Consider the following 12,264-nt stretch of genomic DNA (forward strand, 5'->3'; position numbering starts at 1 on the left):
ATTGACGGTACGTTTAGTGTGTTTTTAATTTATGTTTATAGTAACTCAAACTTGGGGGAGGGATTTTATGTAGTGTTGTTGTTGGGAGAGAGACAGACAGACAGAGAGAGCGAGAGAGAGAGAGAGAGAGAGAGAGAGAGAGAGAGAGAGAGAGAGAGAGAGAGAGAGAGAGAGAGAGAGGAGACAAGACGGAGAGAGAGAGAGAGAGAGAAGGATGGACTCGCTGCCGACACATAGGCTACTTCTTTCGAAAACAGCAAGGGATCTTTTCGTTGCACATCTCCACAGTCAAGGCAGGACATACCACGAGTTTTGATGTATCAGTCGTAGAGCAATTGTTGGGACAGGTTAGAAATCTGGATCAGCTGATGGCAATCGAATCTTATGGCCTGGGCTGGATTCCGAAGTCTACACGATAAGTCCTCGCTCCAGGCCTGTCCGGTGATCGCTGGATCATGGCAACGCGAAATGTTTCTGCTACACCGTGTATGCGAGGCTGTCGGACATCAAAGCCTCAAGCTAGCGAGTGTCGACGGAGCGGCTGTGTAGCACGGACGTGACCGATGCTTGAGAAGGCGGATGACGTCTTCGGTGTCTCAGCAAGTCTGTGTCAAATTTACAAATTACGTCTGTCACAAGGCAAAATGAAATGTCCAGTTTGTCCTGTAAACCATCGCAAGTAGATCTGTTAACTTTCGGTACGGATGTTCTTGATGTTTTTGCTTGTTGTTATATTGTTTGTTTGTTGTTGTTGGATGGTTTGTTAGGGGTTTTTTTTATGTTTTTTTTATTGTTTATTTGTTTGTTTTATTTTTGTTTTGAAATTGTCTTGGTGGGATTTTTGTTGTTTGTTTAGTTGTTTGTTTAGGACAATATGCCACCGACCTTTTATATTTTCTGTCGCCCCATAACACAACTCATATACAGTGTGATCACCACCCTCACCCCCTCAGATATAAAATATTGGTTACCAATGCATGCGTGCTCATACTTAACCGAAAATAAAATGGGGAACAGTAAAGAAAAAATAATCGGTGAAGAGTTATATACGGTATTCTTCAGTGAAATAACAATGGCAAACTTAAAACAAAACGACAAACCCGCTGGATAAGATTCTGGCCTGATCCGTGCGTGTGCGTGCGTGCGCTCGTGCGAGCATTGTGTGTGTGTGTGTGTGTGTTTGTGTGTGTGTGTGTGTGTAAAAATGTAAGCATGCGTCTACATGGTATATGCTGAAGAACTATTGTAACAACAATTCAAAACAATAAAGTCAATTGTAATGAAAATAGTAATACATTTTCAAATATTATCAAACTGTAAAAATGTTATTCTGTATATAAATCAGTATGTGAAGACAAGATATGTAGGATTCCGGCACGAAACTCGCTTGTTGTGAAAATCTTAACGACTAGAGTCAAGGTCAAGACGGCACGCCGTGGATTAACTCTTTAATCCATCGGGATTATCGTAGTTTCGAGTTCAGACGGCGTTTTGTTTGTTTCTGACGTTAACTTTGATTAAATGTTAAATATTTTCCTTTGTGTTCTTGCCTTTTCAGCCAGAAAGTGGAAAACTTGTAATCACACATATCTTGCTACAGTCGATAATAAATTATACGTTTTATTGGCAAGGTGATGTTCACGGTGAGCAAACATTTCCTCTGGCGTATATATATAAAACAAGTTGATTTTTAAAGGAATTTGAATCAACATTGTTTATTTGTTTTAAAACATTAATAAACACCACCACACCTCCAGCGTACGGTTTGAAATTTGCAAAAATGTTGACAACTGTGAACCTTAATGGTTATTAGGTTTTTTTTAATCCAACCACGTGTACTTAATAAAACTGGACTTTTAACTTATAATTAACGTGAATAATTAACCTGAAAAAAGTAATTGAAACAGATTATAATTATTAGCGAAATCTACATTATTATGATAAAATAATGAATTATTGACTTTTTCTATCGATATGTCGCTCATTTTTGCATACAATTACCTTTGCGTAATTGTCACTCACCAGTTGAATAGAATAGATGTTTAACGACACCCCAGCACGAAACATACGTCTCACCAGCTGAATAGAATAGATGTTTAACGACACCCCAGCACGAAACATACGTCTCACCAGCTGAATAGAATAGATGTTTAACGACACCCCAGCACGAAACATACGTCTCACCAGCTGAAGTATTTCAGAAATGTGGTGTGGCTAAACATTCATTCATTCATTCATTCAAAACAAGAAATAATGAATTCTCAACAAATGATAATTTTAAACTAGCAGAAATATTTGTACACAATGGTTCCATCCCTGAATCATAATGATTACCCTAACAGTAAAATACTATGACATGTTGTTTATAAAATCAATTCATTAATTTGTTTGTTCAAGCTGATGTATAACTGTAAGCAAATTAAACTTTGAAAATATTCAAATAATAGTAATTTCCCAAAATAAAACTTCTTGGTAGAGTTTTCAAGGATGTGGATTAAACTCAAAGTTAGTGGCATTAAAATCTGTTTTCATAATGTCAGCACAATGTCAACATTATAATGTAAGATATATTACTACGGTTGAAAATAATAATATAACTGAGAACAAAATAGAGATTTTCTTATTATTGTTTTGTTGTTGTGTGTTTGTTTAATAAATTCCAAAATGTTGTATCTTCCTACTGAACATTCTAGAAATGGGTCTACAACATGTATTCTGTGATATCTTAAGCCATTGTTGTCCCGTAATGACGTCATTCGCTGACGTGGAAGGAATTTCAATCAGGTTTTCCTTGTGGAAGAATTTCACAAATCCTGTTTAATCACAGAAGTGAACGCGGCAGGAACTTGCCCAATGTTTGTGCTGAGGTTAATCCGCCGTAAGGAAATAATCCCAGCTGACTGTCGTTTTGACCTTGGCATACTTCCACTGAGCAGCAGCTAATTTTGTTTAATTAGTTTTGTTTTCATAATTTAGGCATCTTCTAACAATGTATCTTTCATAGGCTAGGTCTACTCTAAAACGCGACAGAGGGAATGCTACTCCAAAGCATTCATTGCGACAGTCTTGAACTGGATAACAATATTAACAATATTAAAAGCATCACAGGCTAAAGTTACTGTATTACACACGATTTAATTAACAATTGTTTTTGCGGTACACAATTGTCATGGTAACCGAAATAGGCGTATGTAAGTGGTCAGGAACATACCAATTTCATGCTATACAGAAGGAAAAGGTGCGACTGTTCCTATACAGGGGGAATCGCCATTTGGTACTTGACACAGTTTTTGTTTTCATTTATTACAGGTGTACAAAAACGAGCATTTTCGAACTATCATACGTATTTTGTCAAACAGGTACAGCCTAAAAGTAAATAATATCGGGGCAGGGAGAGAGCAGAAAAAGGAAGTCGGACACAATAATGCAATGTCTTCTTCAGCTAGATGTGTAAAATAAAAAGGTATTTTTGTGAGGCGACCCAACTGTCCTCCACCCCTCTCCTCAAACAGTCACGGTTTTGCAGACGAGTAGTCCAAGACAAGCACTTCCCCCGGGCGCTGTTAATCCTGGTGTCAGCACGTGGGTTAATGTAACACATTGTAGTACAGTGGGCCATTCTGACGGTGGGTCTTTGATGTTGCTCTGTGTACTCATAGCGGCATTCTCGTTTGTGTGGAATCTCTGGCAAATGGACACTGGCATTGGTCAAGTGGACACAGCTACAATGGAGGGTTAGGGGCAAGAATCCAGCTGGCCAGTTCGAAAGGTCAGACAGATGATGTAGGTAATGCGAAGGTCAGTGTTAATTAGTAAGTGTTAATTAGTTGAGAATCCTGCTGTGGAACTGCAGTGGTGGACACAGATTTGTGAACCGTGTGTCTAACTAGTTCGAGTCACGTCTATCCCTCCACTTATCAATATGTTGTAGGGCCAACAAGGGGAGGGCTAGAGGTTACTCGAGTCAGTATCAAACATGATGGAAAGATCATAAATGAAATACAAATTACACGTTGATGACGATGGTGATGATGATGATGATGACAAGAACATAGTTCCTATATTTCTTATCCAGCCTTGTAATCAAGGTTATCAAATAACAAACAAACAAATAAATACATTTAAAAAGTTAAAATGTACGGAACCAGTACATACTGTATAACAAATCTAGTACAGTGCGTAGACGTACGCCCTACGTGCTTTTGGTAAAGTGTGTGCTGTACTGACGGTCTAAATTGATTAACACGCGGAAGTAACATATTGTACCTATCCTCTAAAACAGTCGCGTTGATTATAATCATAATGTATTTTTAGCAAGACATCATGTACAGCACGGTTAGTAATATTCAATAAATCAGTAATCGTAACAGTTGTCGAGACACACAGGTATGCACTACAAATGCGTGGTGTTTCTCTGATCGTTTAACAACACGCCGTATGGGTATTTTCCCCCTTTCTTTTATTTACCAGAATCTCTTTATACAAGAAGATTACAAAGTCGTGACAGTGCGTTCGGCAAGTATTTGTGCAGAAGCCGCAGATTTAGCGGAAATGAGTTGAGTGGTTACAGCGAGACGCGGATGTACACATGTTTAAACATTTCAAGGTCTAAATGCTGGAACTGTCGCTGGCTGTGCTAATTAGACGTGTGGTGCGAATGCAGTCACCGTTTATAATGTTAAAGAGACTGTCCCGAGTTTTCAGCTGTTGCGATATGTTTTCAACTGATATAGCTCTGTTGTTGACTAATTTTGCATGTTAAATATATATTTTTTCTTGTTTAGAATATCGGTGTGCATATACAAGGTGACGTCCTAATATTTGTCGTAGCCTAAACGGAATTAGACCTCTTAATTTTTGCACGCACGAAAAAACATATATCGCGAAATTAAATGAAATTTCTGCTACAGTAAGCACTAAGAAGACGAAAAACATTGAATAGTCAGACATTAGTGTCGTAAAAAATTAAAGTGGACATATATTTGTATTTAAATGTATTTTAAGTAGCTAAAAAACCTATATTAACTCTGGAACTTTTTTTTTGGCCGACCGTTCAAAATTGCGCCCAATTTCCTCAACCCAAATTGCGCACCTTTTCTCTTTGGCGTAATACTTTACTCCATTCCAAATTCAATAGCACCCTCACCCCCCCCCCCCCCCCCCACCCCCGCCTCCGCCTGCTACCGACCACGGTCGGGCTGCTGGTGCTCCCTTGCACCTGCCAGTGCAGGCGGTCCCTCCTCTCCCCCTCCCCCACCTTTCCTGTCCTGGACGGAGGAGCCGGCCGAGGCCGGCTCTTGTGCCCAGGACAGGCGTGCGCTACAACAGCTTGCTCTGAATGTGCACGTAAAGCCCTATGTCATGACCTGACCAGCTAAAAAGGCTGTTAGACAAAAATATTTTAACTATAGCAGAAATGTCAGGATGTCACAATTAGCAAAATTGTGTATGAACGTAAAGATTTTAACTAAAAATTGGATTTACTTGACTGCGATTTCAACCCATCCGTTTAATCGTACTTGTTATTAACAGTACACTGTTACTAATATTAACAAAGGGTCACCTTCCTTTTCAAGTAAGATCAAATATGATAATTATATATGTTTAGCGATGGAACCTTTGGTAGCAAGGGATCTTTTATATGCACCATCCAACAGACAGGATAGCACATACCACGGCCTTTGATATATCAGTCGTGGTGCACTCTGTCCAGGGCAGAGTGAGACACTTCTATGAACAGAGCCAAATATGATGCGAAGGCATGCGACCAAAATGGCGGCATCCAGAGACGTTAATTCTGGCTAGAAAAAAAGCCTTGATTTGTTGACACTTCACACTTTACAGAATGATAAATACAAAAATACTAAACTAGTTATTGGTGGTTGATTTAGTTATAATAGCTATATGTTCATGTACGAGTATTTCAACATTGTAGCGTAATGTAGGCCTATCTACACTGCAATACTGGAGGGAAAACATCGCCTCAAAAACACAACGGCCGCCTTTTGGCCCTTAACGGCAGACTGTTAACTACATTCATTTATTTTAATATTTTTGTAAACCCATTTTCCTCAAAAATTATTGCCATAACTAGAGAGGGCAGACGCGGTGCAGAAACATTAAAAAAAATATTACACCCCCCCCCCCCCCCCTCCACACACACACACCCTAGCCCCCTCTTTATATCAGGCTAGGTACGGTCCTTACATTTATTTAACAACGTATTAATTAATCAATAGCTAAACTAGAAATACTATAGGAGTCTGGTTTTTACACTTAATGCTTAAAATAATGGTTATCAAAGTTTACAAACAAACTTTCGTGTAAGTATTGATCATTAATTGAAAAACAAGAATTACTCATGTTAAAGAGGTAGTGCTTGTTAGTTAAACAAGCAAACATTAAAATCAACGAAGATGTCGTCGAACACATTAGCCCTCTTGTTACCGATGTGTGCACCTAAAACTCGTCTGGCTGTGATATTTTGGTTTCGGATCAAGAGTTCGAGAGTTGGCAGGAGTAACGATCCCGTTGATTACGATACCGACACGTGGCTTTCTCTTGTGATACGGTTCTTGGCAAGTCACCCGCTTATTGTGTCCCATTTTTGCTAGGCCCTGCACATTAAGAAATTAATTCCAATTAAAATACACCAGCACTGATAAACCATTGAAAATCTGTCCTGTACGTTTTAGTAATGTCCAGATACACGTGAGAGCTAGACTTCAGACGAAATGTCCGTGCAAATTGTGTCATAAATCACATAGTTACATAATTATATAACTATTTACTGGTGCATTTTAATTATCCTCATAATTTAACATTCCTGAAAAATAGTGAGCTTTGTCTCGATTACTTTTCAGGAATTGAAAGTTACTGGACCATTCCCATATAACAACATTTGATTTCTTGCCGTTCCAGCCGTATATTAAAGGTCATGGGATGCTGCTCTGTCGGAATGGAAGTCCACATAAAAGACCACTCTAGCTGTTTCAGTGTACCAGAGAGTGCTAACTTCAGTGGCATAATGGTTAGGTCACCGGACTTTAGGCTGGTAGGTACTGGGTTCGCATCTCTGTACTACTTTCCCCTTGGCCGAGTTTTAAAGGCTCAATGTAATGGTGAGACTACACCGACGTCTCTCTAACTAACAGTATATCTATATAAGTATATACTATTCTAATCTATAGGGCAATGTATACATTCAGAGCACGTCTCAACACTACAAATACAAAGAAAATGTTATGCAATAATGTTGTTTGCCCTTTCTTCCTTTTTCTTTTCCATCGATTGTTTTTTGCGGGGGGGGGGGGGGGTGGGGGGGTGTCTTGAGGGAGGTTGGTCATGTTTTTGTTGTACAAGTTGAAAACATTTCGCCAAAAGTGTAGAACAAACTTTGCGCTATTATTTAAAATCGAAAATTTATTCACTGAATGCAAACATCGCAGATAAGATCTTCAAAGAGATTTTCAAACATAATTTTTGTGTGTGAATAAAATTGCTCACATTTTGACATAGTCCGTTTACATTTTGACTTGACATGTGAAATTCGTGTGCATGACAAAACAATAACAAACACGTAGGGGGTTGTATATATTCTGCGTGCTATAACCTTTGTTGGCGCGCTACAACTCGCACCTAGTTAGCTCATATGTAACGAAGAATTATAACTCGAGATTATTTCGGATATCAGAAGAATGGTGATACGTTGGCAAGACGTAACACTTTGGCGATCTATTTATCTGCGTGTTTTGTGGACGTTGCGACATGCAGTGCATTTTGATTTCTATCAACACCGTGAATTCTATTTTACAAAACAAATATGAACAGGAGAAAGTAATAAATAAACAGCGGTAATATTCGTGCATACATACGCAGTGGTGTGTGTGTGTGGTTTTCCATTCTGCTCTAAGTGCGAATGCACTTCGGTGTTAGCCGATAGTGTGAATGTTGATTGACCTAAAACTATTTTCGGTTTTGCCTTTTGTTATAGTTTGTGATGTTGTCACTTAAAAGAAATATTACTTATGTGTCACTGTTTGGTAAGTTTCGTGTTTGTTATTAATGTTTGTTGTGTTTTGCGGAGGCGTGGTGTTCATTTGTCTCTATTTTAGTTGAAAGGGGTTGAGAAAAAAGGTAACGGTGTGTCATTGTCCTACAGTCCTACAAGACACTACCTAGTCTAAAACAACTGGCCAATGGCGAATAGTAGTTTTAAAAAGGTAAACTATGGCACTGTGATATAGACTTTTTTCCAGCTTTTTTTAAATGCACTTTTAACCTAAAAAAATGCATTTCGTTTTGGGGAAAGGAAGGAAGGATGGATCGATGGATGGATCTTTCTCTCTCCAGGCGCGTGCGCAGGGGGGGGGGGGGGGTTGGGGGTCGACCCCCCTCCCCCCGCTCAAGGCGAAAAAATTTTTAATATCCCGATTTGTTATATTCCTGTGAATGGATATGGAAGTACTGAGATGTTATCGGGCTTCGCCAGACACCTCGACCCCCCCCCCCCTGCAAAATTTGACACCTCGATCCCCCCCCCTGCAAAATTTCCTGCGCACGCCCCTGCTCTCTCTCTCTCTCTCTCTCTCTCTCTCTCTCTCTCTCTCTCTCTCTCTCTCTCTCTCTCTCTCTCTCTCTCTCTCATAGCAGTTAGGACCGATGCCAGAATAATCAAAGATATAATACAGACATATTGCATGTTGAATCTAGTTTTAGCATAAGATCAGGCGTCAACTACTTTTTTAAACAAAAAAGTATTAAAAATATTTTGGTGAACAAAAAAAAAAGTGTGTATAAATGTTATTTCTGGAAGAATTTTGGAATTCAAATCTCTACAACCAGTTTACGATCAGCCTAGTTTGACTTGCCAAAACCTACAAAAGGGCACCCATGCCATTTTTATAGGCTCTGCCTGTTGTGCAATCTTTTTTACTTTTTTCTGATCAATATCTCAAAACAATCCATACCATTTTTAGTTATTTGTCAATTTGAGTTGACTTACAAGGGTGCATCAACAAAATCAGTTTGTACCAGACGGCCAAATGTTTATCGTGATTGGTCGAATGGAACACATGTATTTTGGGTACGTCAAATAACCATACCAAATCATCGAGCAACCAATAACTGATTTTCAGTTTTATATAGAGATGTCAGATGACATGTTGGATTGTAGTTTTTAAGGGCGGTTTAATAAAGGATATCCAAATTCAGCAAAAATAACAAACCACACTAAATTGTCATCACGATGCAGGCTTTATCGCAGGATCGAACCACCTCGGTATATCCATTCAACTGATTGGGGTTTGTTTTTTTCGTTCCAACCAGTGCACCACAACTGGTCAAAGGCCGTAGTGTATTCTTTCCCGCCTGTAGGAAAGTGCATATAAAAGATCCCTTGCTGTATTAGGAAAAATGTAGCGGGTTTCCTCCGATGACTACGTGTCAGAATTACCAAATGTTTGACATCCAGTAGCCGATAATTAATATATGTGCTCTAGTGGTGTCATTAAACAAAACAAACAAACTTTAACATTTGTTCTCTTGCTGCAAGAAATGTATGTGCTTTTGTTCACTGCATTATTAAACATACATGTACATACTTTTTGTATCATCGATTTTGATAGAGGCAATACTAAAGTAAAGGAGTATTGCATATCTCGATACCCCAACGCATGGTATAGGCCTAATTATTGCAAATCAGAAACTAGTATTAGGTGAATTTGCGATACCCGAGTCTACAAAATGAGAGAACACCTCTGCTCCATATAGGCTACTCTTTTCTATTAGCAGCAAGGGATTTGGAATGTAGATTTTCAGACTAGTGCTAGTTCAGTAAACATCTGTTTACTGAGAAAAGTTTTTATTTTTTTTTTTTTTTTTTTTTTTTGTACAGAAATAACTTGAAACTTGTATCAATTGACATCCAACACAAGAGGAAAACATGGATCTTCCATAAGACAATACTGCTATTTATACCCGTTCAGCTGGCTTATTTGAAAAGTACCATGCTTTCAGTCTGTCTCCGGAACGCAAGCACGTAGTGTGTACTTACAATACTGTCATGCACTGGAACCGTAATACTCGAATATTACCGGTAGCCATAATCTCATTGATTTGATATTGTTGGAATTTTAAAGCCGAAATAGCCAAGATGTCGGCGCCTACACGTGATGTCGTGCAAGTCTCCCACCAAGCGAAGACAAGAATACCACTTGTGAACTAACACTCGACTTCTAAGACGCCATCAAAGACGGGCGAACGTCCGCCACCGACACAAGTCTGAGGGATGAATATAATAAAAGGTGGGATCTCCCACATATCCCAACAATTCTGATACGTTATCCGTTATGAATGTTTGGGGTTTATTTTTTCATGTAAAATCAAGTTCAAGAACGTATAATACATGACTTTGTCACGAATTCTGATGACGACAGCATCACTGCGTTGAAGAAAAGTGGATGTTTAGCGTGTTTCAGATGTGAACATCAGATCATAATGGTGTGTCACAATGCTTGTTCCCACTTCTGACGTGATCAGCTATGGAGTTGGGGAGGGCGACTCTTGTGCATGTGCCAAGATAAATCTTTGTCTTCAGTTATAAAATAAGGTGGAATCTTTTTTAAGATGTGGGTGTAAGGGGATGGTTGTTTGTGCAAGTTGTAAAACAAGGTGTTTTTGCATACAAGTGTAAAAAGGTGGGGTTTATGGGGCAAGTTCGATTACTAAAGTCAAAGTTACTTAAAATAAATCAAAGGGAGCCCGGTTTCTTTGAGCACAAGCGATCAGCTCTAAAATGTACTAATGCTTAAAAACAGACGAATTTTACGCAACAATTTCCTTTTTATCACTATTTCTCTTCTTCAAATGAGCACTAAACTGGATGTACTACGTATAGTAGCAAAGTTTGTCACAAGAGCGTCAGGAAAGTTTGTTACATGCATCGGATGGAAATATTGTTGGACCATGTCACCTGTTTCGGTGGGTGAAATATTTTGTGGTATAGCTTAGACAGAATTTTTCAAAACAAATCAGATAATGGTTTATCAAAATGTAATTTAAAAAAAATAAAACATGTGCTTTTGAAAATGTATTAAATTAATATACATGTGTGTGTGTATATATATATATATATATATATATATATATATATATATATATATATATATATATATATATTGTAAATTGGAAACTAGCCCTCAGCAATCAGTGTATTTCTGTCTTGCAAGCTGTGTAATTCCAGCCAGTGCACCAGTGCACCACGATTGGTATGTAGCGGCATGGGCGTCGATCGGTGGGGGACGGGGGACGCGTCCCCCTCACTTTTCAACGCCGGGGGACAATCTATATAAATGCCCCCCCCCCCCCCCCCCCACCCTTTCGTTTAGCAAAAACAACACCACCACGTCCAACAAAAATAAAATAAACAAAAAAATAAAATAATAACCTCCCCCCAAAAACCCCACCTTAATTTAATTACTGTATTAATTATTTATTTAAAATGGCAATAGTCATCCCTTTTATCATAGTTTTGTACGAACGTCATTGTTGACGTAATTCGACGTAAGAAACACACAAACACTAAGACGTCCCCCCCCCCCCCCCCCACACACACACACTTTTAAAGCCGGATTGACGCCCATGTGTAGCGGGTTTCCTCTCTAAGACTATATGTCAAAATTACCAAATGTTTGACATCCAATAGCCGATGATTAATAAAATCAGTGTTCTAGTGGTGTCGTTAAACAAAACAAACTTTCTCTTTTTTTTGCAAGTTGTGCAAATGTATGGTTATAATGATAAAATTGTTTGATTAAACAAAATACAAGATGCACTCTCCTTCAAATAAGCACTAAACTGGCTGCAGTACATATAGTAGCAAAGTTTGCCACTCTAGATTCATGAACGTTTGTTGCATGCGTCAGATCGAAATATTGTTTAAAGTTCTATGTCACCTGTTTCAGTGGGTGAAATGTTTAGTGGAATAGCTTATAGTCAGAACTTTTAAAAACAAAACAGTTCAATAAAAATTAAAAGAAGAAAATTGGAAACCTAGCCCTCAGCATCCAGGGGAAAACGAATATAACATTTCTAACGCCTTGCAAGGTGTGCAAATGGTTATAATGGTAAAATTGTTTGGTTAAACAAAATACAAGATGCACTCAGTTTTAGGAAATATATAAATAAACTCTCACAAAAATAATAATTAATGGAATATTACAACGTATATTTTGGTATGTATCATAATATGATTTCAATTACCAC

Source organism: Gigantopelta aegis, chromosome 6 (genome assembly GCF_016097555.1).
Source record: "Gigantopelta aegis isolate Gae_Host chromosome 6, Gae_host_genome, whole genome shotgun sequence".
Taxonomy (NCBI): Eukaryota; Metazoa; Mollusca; class Gastropoda; order Neomphalida; family Peltospiridae; genus Gigantopelta; species Gigantopelta aegis.